This window comes from Aethalodelphis obliquidens, unplaced genomic scaffold (genome assembly GCF_003676395.1).
Source record: "Aethalodelphis obliquidens isolate GAN/ISIS:26980383/991018 unplaced genomic scaffold, ASM367639v1 scaffold10, whole genome shotgun sequence".
NCBI lineage: Eukaryota > Metazoa > Chordata > Mammalia > Artiodactyla > Delphinidae > Aethalodelphis > Aethalodelphis obliquidens.
In genome coordinates, this window is record NW_020837954.1 from 113,079 (window position 1) to 129,777 (window position 16,699).

The 16,699-nt window shown below is 45.2% G+C and overlaps 1 long non-coding RNA gene across 2 annotated transcripts in view; it reads right to left on the minus strand.

The window, feature by feature from the left end:
• Positions 1 to 16,699, minus strand: part of LOC113622553 (uncharacterized) — a 177,406-nt gene that overhangs the window by 102,131 nt on the left and 58,576 nt on the right. The window lies entirely within an intron of this gene.

Here is a 16,699-nt window from a genome sequence, read left to right on the forward strand (position 1 = left end):
CCTGCGCGTCCGGAGCCTGTGCTCCGCAACAGGGGGGGCCACAACAGTGAGGGGCCCCCCACCCCCAAAAAAAAAAAAAAAAAAAAAAGATCCCTCCCAAACCTCTGGGATTTTCCAGAATTTGGTGCTGTGGGGCACTGACCTCTTCCCATCCTGTTAATGGGAACTGTGAGGAAATCTGAAGAGACAATTAAGAAAGTAATGTGCTCTACAGGGAGGCAAGTAGTGCCAGTGGGACTGGTTATCAACTTCCACTTCTGTGTGTCCTTTGATTTCATTCAGCTTGAAATATTGAGATTTCTTCTCGGATATGCCAGCATCTACAGTCTTCACTAAGTCTACAAATCTTTATCTAAGCTGATGTAGTTTTCTTCTTTCATGAAGTTGTTTTTCATCAAAACATAAGTACAACTTTTCTCCTGTGAAGTGTAAAAAATTCAGCTACAAACGAAGCCATTCTGTTTTCTGCTTCTCCTCCAGGGTTGTATCTCTTCTGGGAGCTCTGGAAAGAAACTGTCATATTTATAACAGCCTTCCATATTTCCCTCTTTGTATTAGTCAACTCTGCTGCAGTAACAAACAGCACCAATATCTCAATAGCTTAAACAACGAACATTTATTTTTTGCTCCTGCTTTTACTACAAGTCGATGGCTACAAGGTGTCTGCTAAGTTCTGCTCTCTGAGTCTTCCCATTCCAGAAACCAGACTGAAAGATAACTCACTATTTGGGACACACTGTTCTCATGACAGAGGAAGAAGAACAAGAGAGCTGCTGATAGAAACTCAGAGTGCTCCTTAGAGCATCTGCTCAGACATGGCATACATCATGTCCACCCATGTTCACTGACTAAAGCCTTTCCATGACCACACTCAAAATCAGCTGGGAAGGGACTCATGCCCCTCCAACAGAAGACACTGGCAGGACATGAAGCAGTGGCAGGGACTGATAATCCTCTCATATAAAAGGGAGGATCAAATACTTGAGAATAATAATGATACAACCTATCATACTCTTTGACTCCACCCATGTAATTTGTATCCAACATGGAGAGTTTCTCCCCATGTCAACTAAAAAGGAATTTGATATGATTTTTTTTTCTTCTCAGAAAAACTCAGAGGTGACACTTGCCAAATTGTTCTTCATAATGTCACTGTCTCTTGAAATGTTAACAGTTATTAAGCAATTAAAAAGGATTCCATGGTCAAATAAGTTTGGCAAATGCTCTATTAGATCTCTCTTAATATTCACAATTCTTTATTAGCATATTACGTGCTCTGAGAACTCCTGCTGTAAATATACCTACTTAGCCCAGAATTGGGTTCAGAGAATTCTTTCTATAAGGGCACAACCATTAATATCTCATGAGATTCTAGTGGCTAACACTGCTCTCAGGATTATGATTCTTTTTCCATGGTTGCTGGGATACTTCCTTTATGCTCCTCCTAATTTATAAACCCCTTGTGGGCAGGAATTCTTAGTCTGTCTCATCTTCAGTTTCCACAGGGTGTTGCATGTTTAGTATATGAATCACCCAATGGATTCTTGCTGTTTTCTTGTTCTTGTGCATCCAGATTGGAAGACACCTAATGATGATGAGAGGAGGTATGCATGAGGCCAGCGGGTCTGTACAGGCCTTCAAAAGGAGGCTTGCATTTTTGCTAAGATCACACTCCATGTTAGGAATCTGAAGATGCTATTCAGACACTATTTTTTGCCTACTTAATTAAATACAAACACCTCAGACTGGCTTTAATTCTTCCTTCCTTAATGAAACAAATATATCTTGAGTCCTACTCTGTGCCAAGTACCACGCCAGACACTGAGTACATGTGCGAGCAAGATAAACAGGGGGCCTGCCCTCCTTAAGAGGAGACAGACATAAAACAAACACAGGAATAAATAGCCAACAATTATACGACCTCTCAGCAGTGTACTGCACCACTAGCCACCCATTCCTTCTTTTTTTTTTTTTTTTTTTTGCTGTACGCGGGTCTCTCACTGTTGTGGCCTCTCCCGTTGAGGACCACAGGCTCCGGACGCGCAGGCTCAGCGGCCATGGCTCACGGGCCCAGCCGCTCCGCGGCATGTGGGATATTCCCGGACTGGGGCACAAACCCGTGTCCCCTACATCGGCAGGCGGACTCTCAACCACTGTGCCACCAGGGAAGCCCCACCCATTCCTTCTTGAAATGCTTTTCCATGCTTAGCTTCTGAGATGCTATACTTTACTAATTTTCCTGTACATCACTGGCCTCTCCTTCTCAGTCCCCTTGCTGGCTCTTCTTCTACCTAGCTTCTAAATATAGAGCACCCAGGGCCCTTGCCTAGGTCCCTTTTCCCTTCTGTATCTTCTCCTAGGTGATCTCATTCATGCTCACAGAGTTGAATTCCACATATGTGCTCAGGACTCCCAAATTTATATCTCCAGTGCAAAACTCGCTTCTGAGGATATGATCTCTCCCCAAGTGAACCACGTTAGCACTTACCTCTCTCTTTTTTTTTTTCAATTTACTTTTTTCTCTGCAGTTACCTCTCTTGAGTCATTTCATGTTTTCTCTCTTTTCACATGATTGTTTGGATACCTCCTTTATGCTCCTCCTAATTTATAAACCCCTTGAGGGTAGGAATTCTTAGTCTGTTTCATCTTCAGTCTCCACAGGGTGTTGCATAGTAAGTGTTTAATATATGATTATTGAATTTAATGTGTGAACTGAATTTCTGCTTTAGGGATCACTGAGACACAGATGGTAATGAATATTTTATTTAAAGAAATAATGCCTTATGCTTCTGTATTTCCAAATGAACAACCTCAGATGAGAGAACACAGCTACATACTTTGACATGAGGTGAATACTTAAATTTAAACATGCTAAATGGAGCCAATATCATCCCTTGTGGTCACAGGAGCTGCCGCAAAGGTTTTATTAATTGCCTACTTTCCCACACCACAGCTGGCAAGGCTGGTATGTCAGAGCCATGGACCACCTACTCTTCACAATAGTGCCCACTTGTATCTATTCCCTACTTTAAAATAAAAAGATAAAAGAAAAGGACAAGGGTTTGCCTGAAACCCTCCCACCCAACCAGAGCACGGATTCAACCACATAATGCTGGTTCCTCGATTTAGATTCAGGGCCAAAGAGGAGAGCATAAGAGGAAGACTCCCTGGTTTACAGAAAGATGTTTCTCCAGCTGCTCTAATAATAGCTTGTGGTAATTGCACCTCTGCTCCTTCATCTGAATTTTGATCCTGCTCCTTTCCAAGCTTCTCCCAAGGCCTCTTGGAAACTAAAGATTGTCTAGAGAAAAGCTAAAAGCTTTTTGGTACTTGATGATCTGCCTAAGGGTGTCGGGGGCCGCAATGAGCACACAAGGAGGCCCTGATTGTAATGTGGACGCGGGCCCCATGGCCCTTTGGTGTGTGTACACAGAGGCTGCTTTTCCTCATCCTGGTTGCCCTAAAAAAATTGTCATTGGCCTCCACGTGCTTGAAGTTTAGGGTTTAGTCATTCAAAACAAGAGGAAAATTGTCTGGATTATATCTCTTCCGTAAAAATAAATATTTTCAACTGCCATGGCATTTAAACTCTATTTTCTTTTCCTGCTAGTTTCCCTTCCCTATCACACTTCCCTGGATAAACACAGATTGTGCTATAATATTTATTAACAAAGGGTTCTCTGGGCCAATGGTGGTTTTAGGAATTCTGCTGGGTATTTAGTGTGCTGTCTAGCTGAGTCCCCAACCACGTTGTGAGTCAACGCAAACGCAGCAGATCGTGAGTAGAGGCAACAGTTCTCCTCCCAGTACGCTGCAGCCTCTGGGTCGCCAATTGGGACTTGAGCTGGCATGCTTAAAAATAAGGTTTTCTGACAGAGACAGATGATTGTCAGCTGAGTCTTGCAAAAATCCCCTTTCCCTGTGCTCTTCCAGCCCATCTTCTTGGCACGTGCCCTTCCTTCTGCATCTTTTGTTGTCCTGCATCCCTGACTTCTCGCTGCAGACTGGACACTGACGTCAGTTTAGATTGATACTGTGTGCGCTGTCATGGACCTCAGTTTCACTCAGGATGTTACTTCCAGTTGATCGATGCTGAGGTTCTTCATCACACGGGGCTACCTTGCCACCCATGGTACTTCCTTCACGCTCCTTTGGTAACTTCCCCGTTCACAGTCACTACTCAGTCATGCATGTGTGCAAACTCTCAGACTACTTGGCAGTTGAAGCCCTGCCAACTGGATAGCTTGTATCTCTATTCAGTAATCTTTTCATTCACTCATACTAACTGTTCATTACACAGCTCAGTGTTAACGGCCCTTTAACTTGTCACATCCCTGATGAATAGAACAGCACCTGCACTCTAAACTAGGCTTTAAAACAGCAACACCATGGTGACCATAAAACAACCACTCCTAACTATACGGTCTCAAGCCTATGTACCCCAGTCGTTGGCCCTTTCCACCAAAGACGCGCCACAAACCCCGCGTAACCAATTTGAATGTCAGAGATACACAGAGTATGGCAACGGGGCAGCAGCAGATCCAGAGTGAGTGACGTTCCTGGGACATGACAAGGGCACTGGGTTATGGTGGCCCAGGATGCTGTAGGACCAACATCCACTCAGATACTAACTTTCTCACTTCACTTGTTTCGGGAGTCTCTTTTTCCAGCCCCCAAAGCTACCTCATGGCCACTTTTTTTAATCTACACAGCTGCCTTAACCAAAGCACCCTAGAGTGCTTCCTTTTTTCTCTTCCATCGTTTCTTAAGCTCTATATCTTTAGAGCTGACCTCATGTTTTAGCATTTTTTCAGCCTCGCTCCTTTTTTCCCCTCAACCTGTGATAAAACAAAGCAAAAGTAGTAGGTATGTTAGTTCAGAGCCCAAGGCATAGGAGATACCTCTGGAACTGTGTCTGAGCTGGAAGGCCAACCAGAAAAAGCAAGGATGACACAAGTTTTTGTTGGTGGCTGTGGAATTTCCCTGCGGTTCTGGGAGAGCCCAGTTCTGTCACCACTTTCTACCCTGGGAAACACTTGGCAGGTTAGAGGATGTAAGACGTATAAGGTAAGATCTTAATCCCACGGCTATATGATGTCAGAGCTACAGAATTTGAGCTCCCTAAAAGCATGGAAGCATGGACATTCTACTTTTTCATAAACTCCCATCACCAAAGGAGAGAAAAGCATTTATCTTCTCTGTCTCTCTTGCCTGTCCCCCAGCCCTACTGCCAACCAAGAACCTTGAACAAAATATTTTTCTCCCTTTCAGAGGAGGGGAGTAGGGAGTGCTTTTTCTTATGTGCAGAAATATTACAAAGGGGGAGGAGCTTCTATTCCGTTCATTTAAAACTAATAACCTCTGGGCCCAATCCAAGTTTTCCCAGCTTTTTCCTCTCTACTGGATATTGTTGGATGGAAGTACAAAATTACAGTTATTTGGGGTTTGTTTTTTTATAAATAGACTACTATCAGCAAAGGCATAAGATTAGTCTCTTATCAGCATGAACAGCTCTGTTCTGGCCTCTCCATGTTCTACCTGAGGACTGCCAGAACCCCACCCACAGTTATTCCAGCAAGCAGGGGAAATCAAAGAGGAGTTCCAGAGATGGCAATAACTTTACATTCTACCCACAGCTCTGTGGCAGCAAATCTTCACTGTGAAATCAATAATTCCAGGAGAACAGAAGGTGATTCACCTCCTCCAAAAACACATGGCCGCTTCAGGGCACTGCACACATTTTCACTCTTTGTGGCAGGTCTCCTTAGATGACTGTGCTCTGCTGTGAGCCTGGGAATTACAGGACAACAACAAGGAAGGAAGGGAGGGAGGGAAGGAGGGAGGGAGGGAGGGAAGAAAAAGAGAACACAAGTTGAAACACAGCAAGGACCCATTATCTTGTGGATCTGGGGTGCTGTAGGCTGCATTCCACTTCACACACACAGCGATGTGTTGTCCAACCTAAAGAATCACAGCAAGAAGACTCTCCTGGCTGAATTTGTTCTCTCAAGAGGGAGCCGAGTAGGGTATAATTTAGATCTTGAAGGTCAGGGCAGGATTAAGAGGAGGAACCAAGACCCATAGACTTAGCTCATTTTAATTGGCAGAGAAGGACCCAGAACGACAAGGACCATAGCACTTAGCAACTATTTACTAAGCACCCACTAAGTGCCCCACACTGCTGTAGGAGCTCAGGGCAACAGGGAGATGGCTGAAGCTGACCTCAGCAGGTCCTCATGCCCTCTGATTCATAAGAGACAGGCAGTGAAACATCACCAAGGAGGAGAGCTATTGAGGGTCCACGTTGGACCTGGAGAAAAGGATAAGATGGCAGATCATCCCAGTCACAGGTGACACCTGGCCACAGGTTTTGCCTTGTCCCCAGAGGACAACACTATAATAAGACTTTACTGCAATATAAGGTGTATTCTTTGTTTCACTAAATGATGCTCTTACACAGTGGTTTTCAATCCTAGCTGCACATCAGAATTACCTAGGGAGTTTTTTTAAATCCAGATGCCTGGACCCCACCCCAGACTAATTAAATCAGACTCTCTGTGGGAAACACCCAGACTTCAGTATTTTTTAAAACTGTCCAGGGGATCCCAATGTGAGGCCAAGACTGAGAACCACTGCATCGAGGTGATTGTCCTAATTACCTTCCAGCTTTTCTCTGCTTCCACAGTCCTCTTATCTAAGCTGTTATATTTCCTTTTTATTTTTAGTTTGTTCTACTTTGTCCTTTCAGTAGATAATTCTACAATATCCCATTAAACCTTTTTTCATGCTTTAACTTTGCTTTTTCTCATTTAATTTTCATTGCCCACTCCACTTACCCCATCCCCCCATTATGCTTATTTTGTGCTGTGTTTCTCTATTACAGCGTCAACACTTACAGGGCTCTTGATATGGGCAGAGTACTACAGGAGGCACTTAACTGTTACTAAAAATTATATCCAGTGCAATCATATTTTCTGTTAAATTCTGTGCAACTGTTATGGGCTCAGGTCCTGTGGAAGATGGGCAATTTGGCAAAGTCTAGCTCCCTTCCTAGGAAGCAGCTCCCTTGGTATATAAATAAAAGATCCAAAATAAATATATTGCAACAAAAAATAAAAGGAACATCCACAACTAGGGGGGAAAGAAGATTAAAAGCTGTCTGAATCTAAATAGCAACATCTGCCCTGCCAAAACCTTGGTTTCAACTCTACGAGGGAGACGCTGCCATTTGCAGAAGAAAAAGTCCCTAGATTGTTTGTACTACCGGTGAGGCTGTTCTCCGGGGGCAGAACATCTGCTGATTCAGGCTCATTTCCTCGCTGTCCGCAGGCAAGCCCAAGAGCACACAGGCGAGTCGCTGAGACACTAAGGGCTGAGACGAGGAAGAAAGGGCCAGGAGACAGTCCCGGAAGCAGACCCTTCAATCTTCAGGGGAAGCCACGTACCACATCTCCTGCCACTAGGCTGCACAGGTAAGAGCAGCCTTGGAGCCTCAGAACTGCAGGACCTGCACTTCTTCCTGGGCCAGGTGAGCCCCGGAGAGCCCAAAACATTGTCACCTCCATGGAGCCCAGCCTGGCACTGAGTCCACCATAGAAGCCAGTGGATGTTTGCCCAATAATTGGGTGAATGAATAAATGACTTCCCTGATGAAATGACTCCTGGGAGAGATGGTGGGAAGATGGAAATGGAAGGTGGCTCTGTAACCCCACCCTGGTAGCTCAGTCCCTTGATGCTCTGATAGGGTTCCTCTCTCTTCCTTTTCCCTTGATTTTGTTTTTCAGGAATCAAGCCAGATGTCTTGTTGGAGCAAAAAGAGATGTTTGTTCCTTTTAGAAGAAGCAAGATTTTGCAGTGCCAAATGACAGGGACAGGGAAATGAATAATTACATGATACACAGGTGTCAGAGGGACCAAGATGGTTCCCTGAACTTTATAAACCAACGAGGAGACTTCTACGGCCCTGGTCTCCAGAACAACTTTACTTGTAGAGGCCAATTCTCCCTGGAGATTCTTGAAACTACAGTGAGAGAGAAGGGACTTACTACTCGCTGCCCTCCCCATGGTGCAACTCCTCTGGGTCCACATAGGTCACAGCAAAGCCTGCCCCTTCCTCCCACCTTCCACACTGGTGAGCTGACCCCAAGTGCAGGTCTCCCTGGAGATTAGTCACAAGGTGTATCCACAGCCATTATTTTAAGACCGCACAGGCAGTATTATCCCCATTTTACTGTCTAGAAAATGGAGGCTTAGAGAGGTTAAGTGACTTGCAAGTAAGTGGTGGTATCAGGTATACACCCAGATCTTCCAAGCCTAAATCCAGTGGTCTCTCCACTACAGCACAGCTGCCCCTTGAGACTAGAGCAGGCAATGAAAAACAAGGACTCCCGGGTTCCAGGACCCCTTCCAGCCCAGTGTGTAGGTGGTGTTCTATCTGAGGGTTGTCTGAGCAGAGGTGGGGTTACCCAGCTGCTCGAGCTCAACAGCCTGTGCAAATTCAAAGAAATGGCATATAAGTTCAAAGAACTCACTTGAAGAACAGGAAAAGCAGCTCTCTGCTTGAGGTCATGGGGAAGTGAAGGCTGAAACGTGGATGAGAAGGCTTGCAAAGGTCCCTTCTCCCTTCAAATCTTTCATTCTTCCTTCTGTTCTCAGTGAGGCCAATAAACACATCTTCCTCCATTGCTATGTAATCTATGTTGATTTTCCTGGGACTCCCCAGGCAGCACCCTGGCTCTGAAAATGAAATATTGACTACCTCAGCCTCATAGCCATCTTTAGCAACCGTACACTAATGGAAAAGCAAGAAGTGCTCGTGGCAGCTTGTGTATTGAGGTCAGCAGTGCCTTTCTTAACCCTCTTCTGTCTGGTAAGGCTGAAGGGGGCAGAAGTTTCTGTAACGATATGGCCCATCTTTAGAGCCACAACCCAAAGACTTGGGGTCCTTCCTATGGCCATGATCTTGGGAATAAGGTCCTTAATGTCTTCCTCTGCTCCTGGGGTGTTGTAGACAGCAACTCACTTTCAAGTCTTCTTGGGCAGAAGAAATCATTTCACTTCAATCAGCATTTTTGAGGACCTTTATGGGTTCAACGGGTGCTTTGAGGGGATTACACAGGAGATAAAGACAGACCAGACCAAACAACAATTGTGAGGCTGCACTTACACATCATAAAGCATACAAAGGCAACTCCAGAATTTCTACAAAGGAGGGGCTAAGGGGCTGCAATCTGGTTGAAAGATGCCTCAGGGACTTGCCTTGAGGCAGTATTTTCATAGCACATAAAATTGGGAAAGATGTCAAAGAATGGGAGGCTGACAGGGATTATGGAAAAGGATGGATAAAGCCCCCTCCAAAGCACTCTTGTCTCTCCTACTAACTGTCCCAAGTCTCAGGTGTCCTGATTTTTATGTAACGATGTCAAAAAAGAAGGAAACTAACAAATGGCCAAGCAACGAGCCAAGTGTTCGCAAATATAATTTCATTTATCCCTCAGAGACTGTAAAGAAACATTAACTCTCCCCAGAAGTCACATGAAGGGACAGACATCTCCCAGGACCTGGGAAGCTGTGGCCTAATTGCTGACCTGGACACAGAAAGAATGGGCACAGGGAACACAATCTGCGCAGAGCCTAAGAAAGAGGGAGTCCAAGGGCAGGGCCCAGGAACACTTTTCTACCTTCCACCTGGGCACCCCACATAGGCTATGCTTGTGTTCGAGTTCCATCTTCCTCCTGCCACAGGCCTGGGCCAAGCTTCTGCAGCAGGTCCCGACTCTCCCGGACCAGTAGAGCACGTCTCCTAGCCACAACCTGCCCCAGCTACCACCAAACCCAATCATCACCTGCTCCATCCCCACTACTGTCTTCCACCTCTGCTTTGATTTATTGTTCATATGGACTCTCTCCTCGTCAGGCCTAGAGGAAGGTTGTTTTTGTTCATTAGCCAAAAACTCTTAAAATTACCTCTAACCTGTGGCAGATAGAAATCACAGTCATAAACGTAAGCACAGTCTTGGAATTTTTCAGAATGACTTCCTGAATAATTTGGGAGAATTCAACAATAATTATCTAAGAAGACAGGCTTATTTGAGCCCTGCTAACTCTTCTTTTGATGTGAATGCAGCTTTAAGCCTACAGCACTTCCTCCTGCCTCGGGGCTTTTTTTTTTAATACATCCTCATTTCTTATATAGAATGTTCTTTCCCTACACATGCCCCTGATACTGGGTGTATCAAGCAGAGTCCTAGCAGGGGACAGAGGGCACTGTCAAAAGGGTGATCAGAAAGAATCTAATGAAAAGGACATTTGCAAAGGTGTGGGCAGGTGTTATAGACTGAACTGTGTCCCTCAAAAAAAGATATGTTCAAGTCCTAACCCCCAGTACCTCAGAAAGTGACCTTATATGGAAATAGCATCATTGCAATTGCTGTAATTAGTTAAGATTGATGTAATTAGTTAAGATGAGGTCAGACTGGAGTAGGGTGGGCCCCTAAGCCAACATGACTGATGTCTTTGTAAGAAGAAAGCAGTGTAAAGACAAAGACACTGGGAGAACACCATGTGACAGGAAAGGCGAGCCAAGCTAAAGAACACCAAGGGGGCTTCCCTGGTGGCGCAGTGGTTGAGAGTCCGCCTGCCGATGCAGGGGACACGAGTTCGTGCCCCAGTCCGGGAGGATCCCACATGCCGCGGAGCGGCCGGGCCCGCGAGCCATGGCCGCTGAGCCTGCGCGTCCGGAGCCTGTGCTCCGCAACGGGAGAGGCCACAACAGTGAGAGGCCCGCGTACCGCAAAAAAACAAAAACAAACCACCAGCTGCTAGGAAGAGGCAAGGAAGGATCTGCCTAAAGTTTTCGGAGAGGGCATGGCCCTGCTGACACCTTGATTTCAGACTTCTAGCCCCCAGAACTGTGAGACAGCAAGTCTCTGTTGTTTTAAGCCATCCAGTTTGTGGTACTTTGTTAAGGCAGCCATAGGAAACTAATACAGCTGGGTTACGGGAAACCAAAAAAAGACGGTGAAACACCCTAAGTCTGGCAACAGAAGAATCGCTGCCACCCTGGGCCTGAAGCATGAAGTACATGAGTCTTTACCAAAACCTGCAGCCTCTGGCAGAGGAAAGCAGCCACAGCCAAGGCACAGCCTAGCAGGAAGGAATCTGGGGTAAGACCACCCCACCTCTTCCTCCTCCTTCTCTCCAATCTCCTGATGGTGCCTCCCGTTGGCCAAACTGAACAGGATGTCAGAGAGCAAGGGAACCAGGTGGATGCTGTCCATTGAGATCAGCCTCCTAGAGGAGGAACTAGAGTGATCTGGGGGGACAGACACTATCCAGCACACCTGGGTAACTTTAGCTTTTAAGTCTCAACTGCAAAGTCACTTCCTCAGGGAAGACTTGCCTGACCTCCTGACCAGATCCTGGCCCCATAACGTGCTACCTTAATTCTGCTTCTGTAGAGTACTTGTCACTCTGTAGCACTGGAGAAATTCATTATGCAAATCATTAAGTGATGACTGGCTCTCATGCTCGAAACTACACTCCATGAGAGAAGAGACCATATCTGTCATTCATCAGGGAATCCCCAAGGTCTGGTGCATAGTAAAAATGACTAGATTTATAGGATGTGCCAATAGGCAAGCAACCTGATATAAAAAGATCAAGTAAGCCCAGAAAAGTTGCCCTTGGCAGCTCTGAACACACTATAGAGAACAGGCACCATTGTATCCTACAGGTACAGATAGTGCACTTTGTAATACCAGAGAACGTGACCACCTTGAGTACTTGCTAATGGTCCTCTAGAAATGGTGGGTGAGATAGGCAGTTGGGTAAATGAGATGACTAGGGTAAGGAGAGCAACTACCATGAGGTCAAGCTAACTTGAGCTTGCCTCTATCTGAATCCTCAGGCCAGTCTGGTCCCAGTCACACTGGGGAAAACAAGAAAGCTCAGGTGGGTGTCTGCTCCACTAGTGTTGGAATTTAGGTCCTGCACCCATCCTCAGATATTGAACACCTCTTTGCTTACCAGGTGACCCTCTTCCCCGCTTCAGCTGCACCTTCTAGTTTCCATTATTAATTTACCTGTTTAATTTCAATATTTCATAGATTATTGGCCTTGAAACTGAAACGTGTGGGTCCCAAGAATTCAAATACGCCTCTCTTTTGAAGTACATCTAAATTTAGGCTGTCATAAACTGGGAGGTAGTTGTGGTTTCTAAGTTTTTTACAACACTTTACTTTGTGTAATTCAACATAAGTGACCTAAGAACCTTACAGAAAAGAAGATAGATGAGCTCAATAAAGATTAGGAAAATGCATTAAATTTGGAGACAGTGTTTCATTGGATTGCTCTTTTATACTTGGGTGAATCACCCTTATCCAACTTTGCCTGGAGGGAGTTTGGAGTAAACACAACAATCATTACAACACCCACAGTCCTTGTGCACACACTATCGACCTCCTCTTTTGATGGTTCTTTTGATTATGGCTGTAAAAGTCAATAATTCTTCTGGGTATTAACCCTTAACATCACCACAGTACATACAACATGTACCTCTAACATGAAAATGAAGCAACTATATCAAACTTAACTTCTAGGGTGGGAAGCAAAAATCTTGTGATCAATCAAATAAGCTGTGTTAACCTCCTCTCAATTGGCCTTATTTATCTGGACCACATTATTGATCTTGAAGGGCACTGTCATCTCATTAACAGTCAGCAGGCTCTGCGTGCTTCCTGTGATTGACAAAACCTCTCTGGGTAACAGAACAGCTGCCAACAGGGGCTGGTTTCCTCAGGCACAAACACGTCACAGAGAAGGTGTTGACTCTGAGGAGGGACCAGGCACAGGACAAGTTGGGAGGCAGAGCTGTCCCTGAGTGGAGCCATGCAGAGGGTCTGCTACCTCATCCACCTCACTCTCTTCTGGCCAGGTAAGGCAGATCCTGAAACCTCAAAAGATCAAGGCTCAGCGAGGCATCAAGGCTGCCAGGGCCTGGCCCTCGAGCACAGCACCCGTTACTCAATGATCTCAGCCCCAGTCCTCACTAAGTCCCTCTCATGTCTCTTCTCTAGGAGTCATGTCAGCTGTCACGTTGGTGCCTCAAAACCAAGCAAGGAGTGTGTCTGTGGGGGAATCTGTCACCCTCAGGTGCTCCATGAAAGGAGACTCCATCAGTAACTACTATACCTTCTGGTACAGGAAAACACCGGGTAACACAATGACTCTCATATACCGAGAAGGGGGCACATATGGCCCTGGTTTCGAAGACAACTTCCAAGGTGAAATTGATTTTTTAAACAACCAGGCTGTGCTGAATATCCTGGAGGCATCAGAGAGAGATGAAGGATCTTACTACTGTGCCTCGACCACCACCCTGCTGTGGGTTCACTTCTGAGCAGCTCAAAAAATGTGGAGATCTACGTGGAACAGCAGTTCCAACAAGATCATGACTTTCTCCTGAATAAATAGTTCAAGAAATGGAAGCCGGAGAAGGCTGACGTTCATGCCTTTCCTTCAGGTTCACTGGCTCACAGCCTGCCCACGCACTCCAGTGGTGCTCAGATAGGCAACCCCCCAGTGGGGTGTGGCCTGGTGTAGGGCAGGAGAGAGGAGAGACAGAGTCAGAAATTGTAGCATTTACGGTACACTCTTAACAGTTTTCTTGGAGAGTCATAAAAGATTTGGCCACACAGCCTAAAGTACTTAGGATATGACATAAAGAGGCACTTTCCAAAGTATGACTATGGTGATGTCCAGTTTCTCCCCAGCCATATACACCAGGAATCTAGCTGTTCTCAAGGAGAGGGGCTGGGAAGGTGGGAAGACTCCCTTCCTTCGGCATCAATGGTACACACTGCCTGTCATCTTCCCAACGTGGATGGCAAGACTTGATCTCTAGCTTGCTGTACTGTTTTGGACTGTAGCCCTCCTTTCCATCTCTACCTCTTTACTTCTTCTTCTATATGTCTAGAAAAAAGACATTGAACAATTTTTTCCCACTGGCATTTCTTTATCCTTCTTTGGACAGCTCAGTTTAGACTCCACTTTTATCTTGAGCGATGTACTTTTCCAGATTTAGATGACTGACAGCCTATGCTGAGGCTGAACCTGTCCTTCCTTCTGACCTCATCTAGAAAAGCTACCATTCACCTCACTGAATACCTTACTGGAATTTTGGTGGTGATGGGTATGTTCAGTAATTTGATTATTGTGATGGCTTCATGGGTGTATGGGTATATCTGAATTCATCAGGTTGTGTGCTGTAAATATGTGCCGCTTATTAATAAAGATTAATAATCTTATCAATAATCTAATCAAAGATCCTGCTGTCCGTAGAAGTACAAAAAAGGCTGACAAGTGTTTGCCAGACACACACAGTTACACAGTTGGTTCCAGTCAGGGATCCTCACTGTTCCACCAAGGCACCTCCCAATCTGCCCATCTCTTGTGATTTTGTCTGACCTTTCATATATATGTATCTATATATGATAAAGAATGATATTTGGAAGCTTTATGTAGATGTTGTCAAAGTTTTGGAACCATAGTTTTAAAAGACCTGCAAAATGGAATCCTAGGAAGAGACCCAGTGGGTCCTTCTGACAGAGACCAGAAGAATGTCTTTGATGAGAAGGAGAGAAAACATCTGGACAAATTCATAAAACTGTATGTTAGCTGTAATAATGATTAATATCTGTTGAGTGTTTACTATAGGCCAAGCACTATTCTGAGCACTTTACATGTGTTATATGGTTTAATCCTCACAATAATCCTATGATGCATTTTCTATTATTATCGCCATTTTACAAACGAGGACACTAAGGCACAGAAGAACTAAAACACTTGCCCAAGATACCACTGGTAATAAGGGAGGGCGACAGATTTCAGACTCTGGAGCTGAAGGACACAGTATGTGATTCAGGAGGTTGGGGGAGGGTGGTCCATAGAGGAGACTGTCCCCAGGATGTGTCAGAAATAAGGGACAACAGGGCTGTGCCCTCGCCACCAGACCTATTCAAACCAATGCTCCGTGACCATCTGTCAAGAAACTGGGACAATGCAGCACAGGTCCCAGAGGATTTCTCAATGTTTTCTAACTCTGAGATTTTGTGATCGTAACACAAGCTTCACTCCGTCTTCTAAAATTATCTGTACCTCTTCATGTTTGAAACCAGGATAAGAAGAGTTACATCTTCAGAGATAATAAGAGTTCCATCTTCACAGTGTTGTTAAAGGCAAATGATAGAGAGGAATTAAATTGCATTGTACATGGTAGCTATGCCATAAATGTTACTTAACATAAGTAAAGTAAAGGGCCAACAATAAAGTGGAATAATTGAGAAGAAAGTGAACTAAATTACAGAGTGCCAAGATGCAACCACTCTGCAGGTATGGACTCACTTAATCCTTATGACAGCCCCGTGAGGTCTTTATTGTCAGCTCAGGGTCACAGATGGAGAAACTGAGCCTCAGAGAGACTGGGTAGCTTATCTAAGGTTCCAAAAGCAGAGCTAGGATCTGGGTCAGAGGCAGACGGCCCTGGTACTGGGCTAGGGGCTGTGGGATATACTAAAGAAATACATGGCCTATAACAATGCCTGAATTAGAGAACAGCTGGGAACAATTGTGTGAATTCCAGTCATCTGTGTGATGCAGAGGTTGCCCTTGACTCCTTGGCCAGTCCCGGGGAGAGGGAATGGGGGTAGGGGTACCTAACCCCTTCCACCTCCACTTCTCCCTCCCTTGCTTTAAAACACCAGTTGCAATTGCAGCTTCCAGGCTGTTCTCCGGAGATTCCTCACTCCTGTGACTGAAGGAGGACTGCGGCTACACAGCCCCCTCCCACTTCCACTCCTGAGCCCACCCCTAGGTCTGCAGCTTGTCTCCCAGGCCACAACATGGGAAATGGGCCGACATCTTCCTCCCTTCTGATGCTTGTCAAAGGCAGTAGCTTGTTGAATTCTCTTAGAGTCTCTAGGGTGCTAATGCATTCACTGCCTTCTTCTTGCCTTCTCAGAGGCCTGTCTGGAATGGCAGCTACAGGGGTCTGGGGCTAGTGTGATGAGAGCTGGAGAAATTCTGCGGGTCCCTGGAGGGTCCACAGAATTGCCAACTTTACCATCCATATATATCTGCACAGTGAGACAGAGTGTCCAAGTTTGTCTCTTCCATTTTCACTGACTTATTATCACTTAATCGAGGCAGCAGAAGGGCTCAAGATCTATCATCCAGTTCTCTGCATTCAAAAATGAGGAAACTGACACCAGAAAGCGCTGAATTAAGGTGTGGGAGCCACCAAGCAAAGAAGAGAACTGAGTTCAAACAAAACTTTCCCCACTCTAGGTAGAGTCTTAGCCCCCTGCAGTGCCTCAGACAGAAAGTACTGGCTAATAAATTCTCCATAGCAACAAGGTGAAAAAACTCTGGAATTGAGGCTTCTTTCCTACTTCTCAATTCAACATCTTGCCTCCAAATATAAATTGAAATCATGGGGTTATACATCTCTAATATTTTTTGGTCAGAGGTAATATTTTTTATTCTTCCTCCAGCAAATACCATCTCTCCTCTATGCTTAATTTTTCTCCACAGCATTTATTACCATCTGATGTGCTGTATATTTTACTTGCTTATTTATTTGTTATTTAGCTCTCCACTGACTGGAACACAAGCTCCATGATGGCAGAGATTTTGTCTGTTT